Genomic DNA, 13,571 nt, shown 5'->3' on the forward strand with positions numbered 1-13,571 from the left:
AGGGATTCCCCTGCTTTCATTAAAGTCATGAAACCATCCATTACTCTTGTTCCCCTTTCCCCCTCAATTATTCGCCCTTTTCTTTCGTTTTACTTCCATTTTTCATGTAACATTTTGTCTGTTGCCAATAATATTACTTGTACTTTTCCTCTTGTTTCCAGTTGGCCTCACTTCCATTCCTCTCATGCATCTTTCCTCTTTATTTTCCTTAATGCTCCTTTACCCTTGTACTTCTCATAATTCTCCCATCTTCTCTGTTATCTACTGCTCTGTTTCCAGAGCATGGCTTGCCTTCCTAACATGGGACGTACATGTAAATCTTCTGCCATTCTCCACAGATTAGACTGTGGCGTGACACCCCCACCTCTGTTTTCTTCGTTATCTACACCTCCTTTGATCTCTGTGAATTACTTCTCTTCTGCCTCTGACTTTCTTACCGTTTCCTGCTACTCTGACTTTTCCTGTGCGTTCTGCTGCACTCTACGCCTCATCTGAGCTCCCCTCGCTCTTTTTACCCCAACTAACTGTATTTCTTGTCATCTTTTAATCCCCGTCACCTCCCAGATTCTTTTCCTCTCCTAATCCCTCACTCTTCCGTCATATTTTTTCAGTTTCTCTCAGCTTCAACACTTTCCCTTCATCTTGCTGCCCCCCCCCCAAATAAATCTATAAAATCCCCTTTTAGAATGAGCAGTTTGGTTTTCATTCCATTGCAGTCTTACTTCCCTTAGTTGTAACTCCTCCATGCACTCATTATCAAATCAAAATCAAATCAACTTTATTTATAGAGCGCTTTCACATGGCCAAAATGGACAAACAAAGCGCTGTACACCAATAAAATGCAACACAATAGGACAGAGATATGACCATTAAAATGCATTAATAAATCCATTAAAATACACTAAGAAATCCCTGTAAAATACTGTAATAAGTCCTATGAAAATACAATAAGAAATCCATTTTAAAATACAGTACAAAAACCTGAGTGCCAGTTCACAGTCTATATCCGGCCTACTTCCCCCGACTTCAACGTCCAAAAGCCAGCGAGAACAGATGTGTTTTCAGTCTTCCTTTAAAAGTTTCTAATAATATAATATAATAAGTTTATAATGGCATGTTTAGAGTATATACTGTATATATATATCCCTCTGCACTGTCTCAGATCTGAATGAGGCCCCTTGGGAGGGGGGGCAACTCCTAATAGTGTAATGAATTCAGGGCCAAACATGAATATTTCAAACTGTGCCTTGTTCCTGTTTACCTAATGACAGCGCTAATTGAGCCGACTTCATTGATTAAAATTTCATTTTATTTGTTAGTTGCTTGTGTTTTATTCATTCCTACAGCCTACATAAAACCAAAAGTGAGACCCAAATGCATTTCTGTGTTTGTGGGCATCATTCCAACAGGTGGAGCCTTGCTTTTTGTGTTTTCTCTCTTCCTTTTCCCGACCCCTTTCTGGTGGGTAACATGTGTTGTGCACAGTGATAGTGCACATGTGCATGTTTTTGTACTTGCATATGCATTCCTCTTTGCGTGGCCTAATTTTCACATTGTTTACTTGTTCCTCATCTTTCCTCCAGTGGCCTCACTGGAACAGCGACCGTCATCACAGAGTGCGTGGATTTGTTCTTTTTACTTCGTTTCGCCTCAGATTACAGCAGGTTTAAACGCCTTTATTCATAACCTTTAACTGATTTTCTACATTACTTTGGTGTACTTTCTCCTAATGCAGATGAGCAGTGCATGTGCAAGTGTGTATTTTTAAAAACAGTGAATTTTTTTTCATGTCGATATGCATGTTTAGCCCCCGGATCTCAAGTGACAGCTGATCACAAGTCTTCTGCGTCAACACACGCCTTCCTGTAAATCTGCTGCTCTTCATCTCCGTGCCGATCTCCTGCTTTCCAAACTCTCTCTGCGCACCTTTCCTCTGATCCTCTTCTTTGTGTCGTTTACACTCTCCATCTCGCCGGCTTCTTTCTGTTCCCTGTATCCCTTCTCTGCGTCTTCCAGTCACCGGGAAAAGAAAGCTTTCATTTGATATTTTTATTGGCTCCTTCTGCTTCCACATCTAATCTTGTCACAAGGCAAGTGCGGAAAAGGAAACCAGCGAGTAAAAAATTGGGTCTTTATTCATGCAGTTCCCCTCCTTTGTTCCTCTTCTATGTTGCTTCTTTCGCCGGAAGGGAGAGTTTGTCGCAAAACGGGGGGAAAAGCAATAGCGGAGGAGATGGAGATGGAACAGAACGACAGGGAACAAAAAAGGGAAAAAAGTGATTTTTTTTTTGAGGAGTTGTCAGGTCATGTCAAGTCAGAGAAAAGAGGGGACAAGAGGAGAGAGGAAGAATGCAGAGGTGTCAAATCTGTTTATCTCCCTAAAGAAAGCGACTGTCGTTTACCAGCTAACAATCCATTCTTGATGCGCCACTTGTCTCCAAGTCCCTGCACCTTTTATTCTCTGTTTCACTCCCTTTCTTTTCCCGACTCTTCTTTCAAAAGCCGCCCTGCCAATTTACTGTAACTCTCCATCATCTTTTGTATCTCTCTTCCACATTTTCCCTTTTTCATCCCTTTACATTTCTTATCTTGATCATATATGCATTGGTTTTTGTGGTCCCCTCTGTCTTTCTCTTATTTATTTATCTCTCAAACACCTCCTCATGCTTTTTTCCACTGCCGTCACGTCATTTTATCTTGACATTTCAGAACCAAGACGCTGTGTCTCCAGAAAAAAAAGGTCTCAATTGTACACAACATCTTGGACTTCATCTGCTTGTGTGTGTGTCTGTGTGTGTGTGTGTGTGTGTGTGTTATTCTGCCTCAATTCCAAAATGTGTGTAGGTCATTCATTTGGTGAAGTGTTCTAATGCCCCGAGGCATCACTACGAATCCCGTCATTCACATTGTCCACATTCTGTTATCATTATAAACAGCCATCGTTCTGTTTAGAAAGTGTGTTGGTATATATGGATTAGTGTTTGTTAACACACGAACGCAGCGTTTCTGCATAGTTTATGTGTGGAAAAGGATAAATAATTGATTTTGTTTGGAGTACAGTCACCATTATCACCAACATGACGGCTAGGAATAGTGCGTTGAAAGGTGTGTGTGTGTGTGTGTGTATGTGTGTGTGTGTGTGTGTGTGTGTGTGTGTGTGTGTGTGTGTGTGTGTGTGCCCTCTGAAAGAGTAATTATCACTGCAGGTTGCTGCTCTATTGGCAAATGTTTAGTTCTGTTCTGCTCCAGGTTAATTGGCTGATTGCTGTACAGGACATTCTCTGTTGACTCACCAAGCTGTGATGTTCGTCTGTTGGAGATTTGTTTTTTTGTTTTACTGAAAATGTTAAATAATTGACATTTAGTTTAAAGCTGCAATCGCAAATCTGGAAAGCAAGCTAGCTTAAAACCTTTTTTCCATGCCTCCTTACAGCATTCTAACATAGTACAGCTAATTGTGGGGATAAAAAACAAGATCAATAAAGTTTTTCATTCGCATTTGTCTAAAAAACCTCAGCCAATAGCACGGCTCAAACAAAAAGATACTGTTGGGCCATCCGGTTGTCGCTCTCGCTGAATCGTCGCATTTCCACACTTTCCTGTGTCCTCCATTCATAATGGACTCCCGCATTTTTCAACATAACACCACTGGTGTGAGAGGTTTGCCGCTCAATAGTATCAGAGAAGGAAAAACAGCCGGCGGCTACATATTCAACTTTAGGACAAATTACCAGAGTCCCAAAAAGGAAAACACCATTTGAAGGCACAGATAAAAAAAAAACATGTTTGGACCTAGAAATGGTGTTTAGCGCTCTCTCGTTTCCTCTGCCAATATGGGTTTCCGGTTTTGGTGTATGCAGAATTAGGGAAGATACCCAAGGGGAGGAGTGAGTGTTCCGTAACCTTACTTGTTTGCAGATTCGCTGTAGCAGCACTAAACAGAGAAAAACAGGATGTGAGCTAACAAAAACAAAATTCTGGTTTCTAATTTGACTTGTACAGATTTGTTGCGCTCTCGTTGAATTTGTGTAAAAAATATTAGATTTCCATTACAGTGAAAATACCTGAAACATAAAAAATGTGTTTATTGAATATATCATGCTAGACACATTTAGCATGTTACTTTCTAATAGATAAAAATTGTAAAAAATAAAACAAATAAAAAATGTAAATCTAACAGTGACCAAGTGCAAGCATCTTTGCAAATAATACTTGTTACAAACTCATTTTATTTTCAAAATTTTCATTGAAGATAAACGTATTTTTGAGAGAATTCTTTTTTATTTTTTTTAGATTCACTGCTCTTTTTATATCTATTCAGATGCTTGGGTCATGTGCAGGTTTGAAGATGGTGATATAACAAATGTCTCAAAATTTACAAATTGCAGTCTTGTTTGGTGGAGTTTTAGAAAAAGAAAACGTACCAGCTAAACAAAAGTTGAAGTTTTAGCTAAGGCTATCAAGCAGTACTATATTTTTGTTTGATTAATCACAATTAACTCATGATTAATCATGATTAATGGCAGATTATAAAAATACCTTAAAATTATATTTGTCATGTCTTGATGTCATGTTAGATGGTAAAGAAGCATATAACATACTCCCAAGTGTATATTTTTATTCCAACATTTCAAACAATAACAAATGCCGTTCAGAATGCTCTATAGAGATTTCTAAACTTCTGATGGTACTACATGCTCAAAAAATATGTAAAAAGTACATGAATATGCACCGAATACTCCCACACAATGTAGCTGTGTTTAACATACTAAAGAGGTAAATTACAGCTCCTCAGACCAACATCCTCCATGGTTAGCCTGCAGCTGGTAGCTATCCACTTAGTTATAGTATTTGTTAGTTTTTCTTGCTTTAGTTTTATTTACCTTCCTCCCATGTGTTGCATCACATATAACCTGTCAAAGCCTCCACTTTGTACAGCCATCAGTGGTGTGTTTACATTTAGGTGATTTTTTTATATCTGGTGGCAGGCTACCCCTAACCCTAACCCTAACCCCCCTTTCACTGTTTGGTTTTATTGAATATCTGTACACATCATTTAATATCTGTAAATGCTAAAAAAAAAACGACTTTTTACTTGTTTTGTCATATGCTTGAGTCTGTCTCAGACAACAAGTTGCAAACTTGTGAGAAAGTTTTTACATTCCAGCAGCACAATAGTGCCATTGTCACTTTACCACAATTAGTATATAGAATCTGTTGCAGGGTTTGTGTGTATTGAACACATTTATCTGTAATGGGGTTTTCACACAGTGTTCCTTCCACAGACTTAAGACATATCTGTATGAACATTATAATGGATGTTTGTCTTGCTTAGGATGTAATGTTGCCTCTTGCTTCATGAGAGATGGTTAACACATAATATTTTGAGAAAAAATATATTGTTGATTTCAGAAATGTTCTTATGTTTCACTCACCAAAGTTCGACTGACATTTGAGAATGAAACAAAGAGCAATATGGTGTAAATCATTTTCATAACTACTAGTTTCAAAACAGAATTAAAAATAAATTCAAATTACCAGATCTTGCCGTAACAAGATCCGGTAACTGTCTTATTTTGAAAGGGTGCATTCCGGTAAATGTTTGATAGGATCCGTTAACGCTTGCCTCCACTTTGTGTTTAAGGAAGATGAGCAAAGGCGCTACTTTGGACCAGGATTATTGAATATCGGGAGTTTTGTTCCTTATTTTCTTTAAAGCTGCTACAGCAAATTTGGAAAACAAGTTAGCTTAAAACATTTCTGAGTGTTCCATGACCATAAAAACTGTAGCTTGTTCTGTAGCGTCGCTATAGCCGTTTTAAAGACAAACGGATGCCCTTGAAGGTAAGCATTGCCACAGAAGTAAATAACAGAAAATTAAATAATTGTTTGTAACATTTTCAATGTTTACCACAGGGAACTCTGAGTGGCGCACTATTTACTGAGTCCGGGCTGAAGCTAACCGTTAGCATTAGCAACACCACCACACAAAAAAATCCTTCCTGGCTTGTGTTATTCGTAAAGAAACAACATCCACGATGCAAGTTAGTGGTAGAGTTGCAATGCTGTTGTCCAGTCCAGGGCAAGATGTCCAAATATCAGAAAATAAAGACTCACAAGTCCTGAAGTCTGAAGCTCAGCTGTGATGTGGCTCACTTCTAGTTCCTAAAAATGGTGCACAGGTGATGTCCCCATCCCCCCCCCCCCCCCCCCCCCCCCCCCCCCGAAATCGACTTACAAGGCACTCCTTCTTACCCGAGACCACTGCAAATGTATTGATCAGATGAGCGTTCAACAGCTTTAACAGGTGAAAATCACCATTTTTGTTGAAAAACTGGATAAAGTTGTAATGCATCCAGTAACCAGTCCTCGGATACACATTGCAACATGTATAGTGGATTGTTGCGGTTATACAGCACCTAAAATAAACAACTGCCCATTTTTACCTAATGTGATGCAAAGGACAGGTCTTTGAGAATCCTTAGCAATTAGCCGTGGCAGTAATTTACATGAATATGTGTGGGACTTCCTTTAAATACAGCACCTCATTTACGAGTGTTGAAACTGCATCAGCACAGAGATCTACTGTTTAGCTGGCAGCATAAAACAAGGTACAAGCATCCCTTTGCAAGAGCTTTGTGAAATAGACGTGCAATAAACGTGCAAAGTCGTAATTTGCACCTGCGAATGATGAGCAGTCCTTTGAGAATTTTGGACTAAACTAAGTATTTAATGGTCTCAATGTGATATTAGGCTACATGCATTTATTTAAAATAACTACGCAAACCTTTAAGATGCACAAGCAAACAAAATTATAAACAGCCCAGAAATGTTTGCATGTATTTAGTGAAATCTTTTGCTAATTTGAAAGTAATTTTAATCAGAAAATTGAAGCACCATCTGATTAATAGTGAAAGATTAAATGAAAATATTATTCCTGTTCTTTGAAATCATCATCCAAGGCTTCACAGAAAGGTAACAACACTATACTGACTGACTGACACGGCTGACAGCACCAGATACCCTCAGAGGGGAATGCTCAGGGGCTCAAATGTCATTCATCCATAAAAAAATGAATGGAAGGCTCTGGACATGTGAGTACATGAATATTGTGTTTGTGAAAGAAAAGAATTAGAACAAAGTATGCCCTTTTAAACCTGTGTGTGTGTGTGTGTGTGTGTGTGTGTGTGTGTGTGTGTGTGTGTGTGTGTGTGTGTGTGTGTGTGTGTGTGTGGATCAGAGCGCTGCTTAAATGAGAGGGGTAATGCTGCAGCTTTGTCAGGGCGACGAGGGGCCTAACTCTACATTAGTCCCACTGATCTTCATTTGTTCTACCCTTGTATAGTTCAGGTGAAGAGCTAGAAAGAGAATAGAGAGGAACAGAGAGATGTGATGAATTACACAAGCTTGTGGGAATTAGGATGGGACCAGCAGTTTGGGACAGAAGCAAATAATTGGGAGGCAATAAATAAAAACTCTGACAAAAAAGCCATTTAAAAGACTCTAGTGTGAGAAAATCACATGCCTTTATACTGGTGTGGCAGATCATTTTTACTAAAAGTTGCTTGGACTCATTTCTACATTGTTGATTCGACAAACGGAGCTTTTGTAAACGAGTGCGTTTCAGCAGCGTCGTGGTCTCTGTGGCTAATAGCAGCAATTATAGTTAATGGTTTGGTTTGACACATTTGTGGACAAAAGTCTTAAAAATACATATATATGTATATTAACAGCATAAAGTCAGACTAATAATTGTGAAGTAATGTGATTTTGCTCTGTTGCCAGGTTAGAGGCACGTTCACTAATGAGAGCTGTTGCTTTCATCTGTAGTCACAGAGGCTGGAAGAGGAACTTTAAGCTACAATAGCAAATCTGCTAAACAAGCTAGCTTAAAAATTTTTTTTTCTGTCTCTTAACAACGTTCTAACATAGTATAACGATAAATATATTGTGGAGATAAAACAATAAAAGATGAAAAAATGTATGAAGTGGTTCTGTCACAACTGTCTAGAAGCCACAGCCAATAACACGGCTTGGTCCAAAACCAACGATTGGACCATCTGGTTGTCTGTCTCACCAAATCGCTGCACTTTTGGTTTCGCCTGGGTCCTCCGCTCATTAAGCGCTCTAGTGTTTAGCCACAGAACACCACTGGTGTGAGAAATTCTCCTCTTAATAACATCAGAGAAGGAGAGCCAGCCGGCCGCTACCACTTCAACTTTAGTACGAACTACCAGAGTCCCCAAAAGAAGCACACAAAAGACTTTTGGACCCAGAAAACAGAGACTGGTGTTTAGCGCTCTCGTTAACATGTGGTTTCTGGAATCAGGAGGACGTGTTTCACGGACGACAGCCGACGGGTGGGGTCAGAGTTCCATCACCGTGGTTATAGAGCTAGCTTGTCTTGCAGATTGGCTGTAGCAACGGCAAAGGTGCTATACATTTTTCCACCTCAAGGTGGTGCTCTCTGCTTTAACATAAGGCAAAAAGGGAAATCACACACAGTGTGTAAGGCATCTGGTAAATTTCAAAATAAAAGGCAAATGCAGATTTGCGATTCCCTAATTAAGTAAACGTTGTTTTTACCGGTGACCAAAGACTATGAGGTATCAGATCTAGCAGTTTTCTGTGAATTTGTGATCTGAGTCAAACTATGCCCTCTGACAGGCTCCTGATGGAATTGATACGCCGTGACGGTCTCAACAAAATAGCGTTGCTGCCTTTATCCACCACTTATATACCCATTCTAAATTGAGCGTTACGGTCAAACTGTTGGGGATTCCATTGGAAGAATCTTGCTGAAAGGATAACCTGTACGTGTGTGTGTGTGTGTGTGTGTGTGTGTGTGTGTGTGTGTGTGTGTGTGTGTGTGTGTGTGTGTGTGTGTGTGTAACCAGTACTGGTTTCCTCTCAGTGATAAAGATGACAGATGCCAGAAGTTTGCATTTAAAATACCCAAGTTTGTGTGTAGTTTTTTCCTCAGCAGTACTTCACAGATTTTAGCATTCTGAGAGGTTAAGTTGGACCTTTGCTAAGTAAGATAACACTGCTCATTTGTGAGCATGGTCAAATCTTTTTCGATGGAACCTGTTCTGATCTCCATTTTAGTTTTATCGTTCCAAGGAATATGTATTTTCCATGTGTCTGAATGCACCAAATATGGTGAGACCCACATTTTTCTCCGTAATTTAATACATTTCTCCTCCTTTCTCTGCTTCTACCTCTCACACACGAAGCACGCATCTATGCATTCTCATGGCTTCATGCAGTTATAATTTGGATTCTACGTGAGTGGGTGCATGACAGTGACATCTAGAGGACAACATAAAAGCGCTGCCACACGGTCGTCCTACGAGCTCATGGACTCAAACCCTCACCATCTGCATTACCCACAAACTACTGCATTATATCCCAAGTCTCAGAAGCACAACATGATTGCCTCAGCTATTTTTTTCTAGATTAAATGATCATGTATCTAAAATGACTCCTTGTAGCGACTGGGCCACATAACTGAAATGGAAACAGATAAATTAACCATTAGACTGTTTTCTGTGATTTTGATGAAAAGCTGAAACCAGTTAGTGGTACCTCACTGAAAAACTTTTTTTTCTGATTATCATCTGTCATTCTGAGTTTTTCATGCAAGCTGAACATGAAAACAGTCTCCTACACCTATTTATACATTAGCTTCTGACAACAATTAGACGGTGAAACTCTAGGATTGGTCTATGTCACAATGGCTACGTTTACATCGTCGCATGTAATCAGAAGTAACGCCCTATCCGATCAAAACTTCTTCATGTAAACATGTCAGTCGGAATATTCTGATCCAATACAGCCCGATCGGAGTGAAATTCCACCCTGATTGAGAGAGTTTGTCCGATCATTATTCCGATTGTCTTGTTCGGATTCTTGGAGTAAAATAATGGCCACTGCGCATGTGTACAACTTCGGCGTAACGTCTTTCTGCCTTTGCAGCCGCTCTAGACAAGTCGAAAACATGACAGGAGGTAAATGGAAGTTATCCTGTTCTCCTCTCCTGTGGCGGAGGAGAGATTGCTGGTAGCCAATCCAAAGTGGGATGTCTAAATATCAGGAAGTAAGACTCTAAATTCTGTCGTGAGAAGCTCTGCTCTGATTTGGCTCCCTTCTAGTTCCTGAAACAGCGTAAACAGGTGCTCCCATCCCATCCCATCCCCCAGTTTTACTGTGTAATCCCTGTGACTTTGTTTCAATACTTCCTACACTCATTCTTGGCCAGTTCTCCCTTGGAAAAGAAGCGTATAACCTCAGTGGGATCATCCTGGTTAAATAAAGATCAAATAAAAAGCAATATTACTACTACTACTACTACTACTACTACTAATAATAATAATAATAATGCATTGAACTTATATAGCGCTTTTCTAGACACCAAAAGACGCTTTCACACACACTCAAATTCACACACTGCTAGTGATGGTAAGCTACTTGTAGCCACAGCCGCCCTGGGGATGTCTGACAGAGGCGAGGCTGCCATTTGGCGCCGTCGGCCCCTCTGACCACCACTAACACAGGCAAGTTGGGTGAAGTGTCTTGCCCAAGGGCACAACAGCAGGATACCCCTGGCGGGAGCTGGAATCAAACCCATGACCCTCCGATCATGAGGCAACCCGCTCTACCACCTGAGCTACTGCTGCCCCCTAATACTTGTAGTAGTAGTAGTAGGAGTAGTAGTAGTAGTAGTAGTGATTTTAATAATTTTACATTTAAATACCTTGGAAATCCTGTAATATGGCTAACTCCACAGTTATTTTTATTTACTTTATGCATATAAACACATTATAAAATGCCATAATACCGGCCTCTCACACAACAACAACAACAATAATCATAATAATTAGTGATGCACCGATATGACATTTTTGGGCCGATACTGAAATTCGATATTAATATCACTGTTGTGGCCGATAAACGATATTTGCTGATACCGATATGCTGACATCAATGCATCTAAAATCATATTTTGTATAAAATGAAAATTATTAGAGCTGAATTTATGTTATTATGTACACACACCACACTCATTTGTGCTTCTGAGATCATTAAAATCACCCTCTGAAACTGATAAACAAATGGAAACAAGAGGAAAAAAATATCGGTTGTCAATATCGGCCCAGTTTTATTTATCGGACCGATACCGATATGTTAAAAAATTACTCAAATCGTCCGATACCGACATTGGTGCCAATATATCGTGCAACCCTAATAATTATCATAATAATAAAAACAAAAACAAAATGTCCTACCAGCCTCTTTTTGATGTAGACATATTACATTATAAAAATGCAATAAAAATAAAAATAAATCATTAAAAACACCCGGGAGCTTTTCAGTTATCATAGGTTGGTAAATCAGTGCAAAGTTAATTACAATAAAAAAAAAACTACAAAACAAACAAAAAAATAAAAAAGCACAAAATGTTAAACTACCACTGTTCCTCTAACACCACTCTCAGAAGACAAAACAGAAAACTTGATGAGCGAGTGTAATTATTTAAAAGGTTAACCAACATTTAAACCCTCTGCTTATTATTATTCAGAGCAAGTCATTTTCTTTGTCTTCAAGCCTTTAATATCTAAGAATAAACCTTTTCCCTGAGCACTGATTGTGCTGTCATGAGTTAGGTGTTTTCTCTTCTTTATGTCACTATTTCTTAAAAATAGATCAAATAAATCTGATGCATGTTGTGATTTTGTAAACATCCTCTGACCTTTTCTGAACTCATCGTATTATACGTGAAACATTCTAAGCCTTCCTTAGCTATAAACCAGAATTAGAATGGTCATCCTAAATGCCTAATCCTTTGATATAATGAGTCTATTGCACATATCCAAGGCCCACAAGCTTTTTATGGTAACTGTTCTCAATACGAAAGAAAAGTGATTAATATATGTAATTAATCTTCCTGTCTGAACGGGCTCCTATAGCCTCATCCTTATTTCTTTCTACATTTTTGCAGAGCAAAAGATTGGCAGATTGTGTTGCCAGTATGAAGCAGCTTTGGGAAGCGTGTTGGTTCTGAAACTCCGACTAAAGCTGCAAACAAACATTCAGAATGTAAATCTCAATGAGTGCTGGTCTACATTCAGATAATACTCAAGCAGAGGTGCAAACATGCTAGTTTTCTGTCTGCTGTGAAGCTTGTCAGATACACCAGTGTGCCTTTTTATGATGTGTTCATGCAGAAATCTAATAATGTTTTAAAGGTGCATTATGTAGAAATGGAGTAAAACTTACATCCTGTGTAAAACGTTTTTACTGCAACCACCCCAAACACATCTGGAGCTTTTTGCTGGCTTTCTTTGCCAATTGAAATAGTCGGCGCCGCAGTATTAGCTTGCAGGAGACACGGCGACCCCACACACACAGATGAGGAACAGCAGTTTAAACTTTGTTTAAAGTTTAGACGTCCCTCTTCCTTTTGTTTTAAAAGGAGAAAACCTGACAATCCCCACAGCCAGCTGGATATGAAATATGTTTCAGTCTAACCCTCCTTCCAAAATGACTTAGATATTAGACTCTTCTGGGAATTTCTCACTGTAAAATTCTCACTATATTCTTACATACTGCACCTTTAAAGATGTAAAATGAAGGAGAATATAGAAATAAAGTTAAGAGCTGTGATATACCTGAAATGTGAGACAATTTATTGCTCTTCTTTTAGCATTTTTTTCTGCATTTAGCCAAGGACGTACTCCCAGAGTGAAACATCTCAAAGGATATACCAAAAAAATTGCTATGAGTCGCTCAATCAATCTACGATTCACTGATTCATCTTAAAGGGACATGGCGTACGTAAAAATGACATCTTATGGTCAAATATAGGTTCAGCATTCCATGTTTCTTGGCTGTTGCCACAGTAGGTATAACGGGTTGTACAGTAATCAGAAGGTTGCAGGTTCGATCCTGGCTCCGGACAGAGAATTCTGCTGTTGTGTCTTTGGGCAAAACACATAACTCACCTTGCCTGCTGGTGGACCAGAAGCCAGGTGTCACATACACACTGGCATTGTTTCTACCCCGTCGGTGCTAATGGGAGGAGTACCACTGCTGTTGTGTAAAGCGCTTTGGAGTCCTCCGTTTCTGAAGGGCGCTATACAAGCACGGGTCATTTCACCATTTACGGGCCAGCGCTAGAAGATTCTAGAAGACGAGTGAAGACAAGTCACACAGTAAGTTGATAAGCAGATAAATGCATTTGACTGTAATATCGAGTTGTTTGTTATTGGAAACCAAAATGGCGTTTGTTTGATATTTGATATAGGACCTTCTAGAATTCCACAATCCCCTTGTCATTCAACCATTCATACACTGATGGAAGTGAAGCTGCCGAACATAGGCGCCAATTCAATTAAAGTTCAATTAAACCTCCAGAGGATCCTGGCTCAGTATAAGCAGCCATCAGCCACGACTCACTGGGGATCGAGAAGACAGAGCAGATACACAATTACACCAACACCAGCCATCGGTCCTTCTGCCCACCACCAGTAGGTAAGGTGGGTTAGGCATCTTGGCCAAGGACACAATGA

General features: G+C 39.5%; 1 protein-coding gene across 5 annotated transcripts in view; it reads left to right on the top strand.

The window, feature by feature from the left end:
• Positions 1 to 13,571, top strand: part of cadm4 (cell adhesion molecule 4) — a 287,904-nt gene that overhangs the window by 95,112 nt on the left and 179,221 nt on the right. The gene's annotated exons all lie outside the window — the stretch shown is intronic.

The sequence above is a fragment of the Nothobranchius furzeri genome, chromosome 5 (assembly GCF_043380555.1).
Source record: "Nothobranchius furzeri strain GRZ-AD chromosome 5, NfurGRZ-RIMD1, whole genome shotgun sequence".
In the NCBI taxonomy this organism is placed as follows: domain Eukaryota; kingdom Metazoa; phylum Chordata; class Actinopteri; order Cyprinodontiformes; family Nothobranchiidae; genus Nothobranchius; species Nothobranchius furzeri.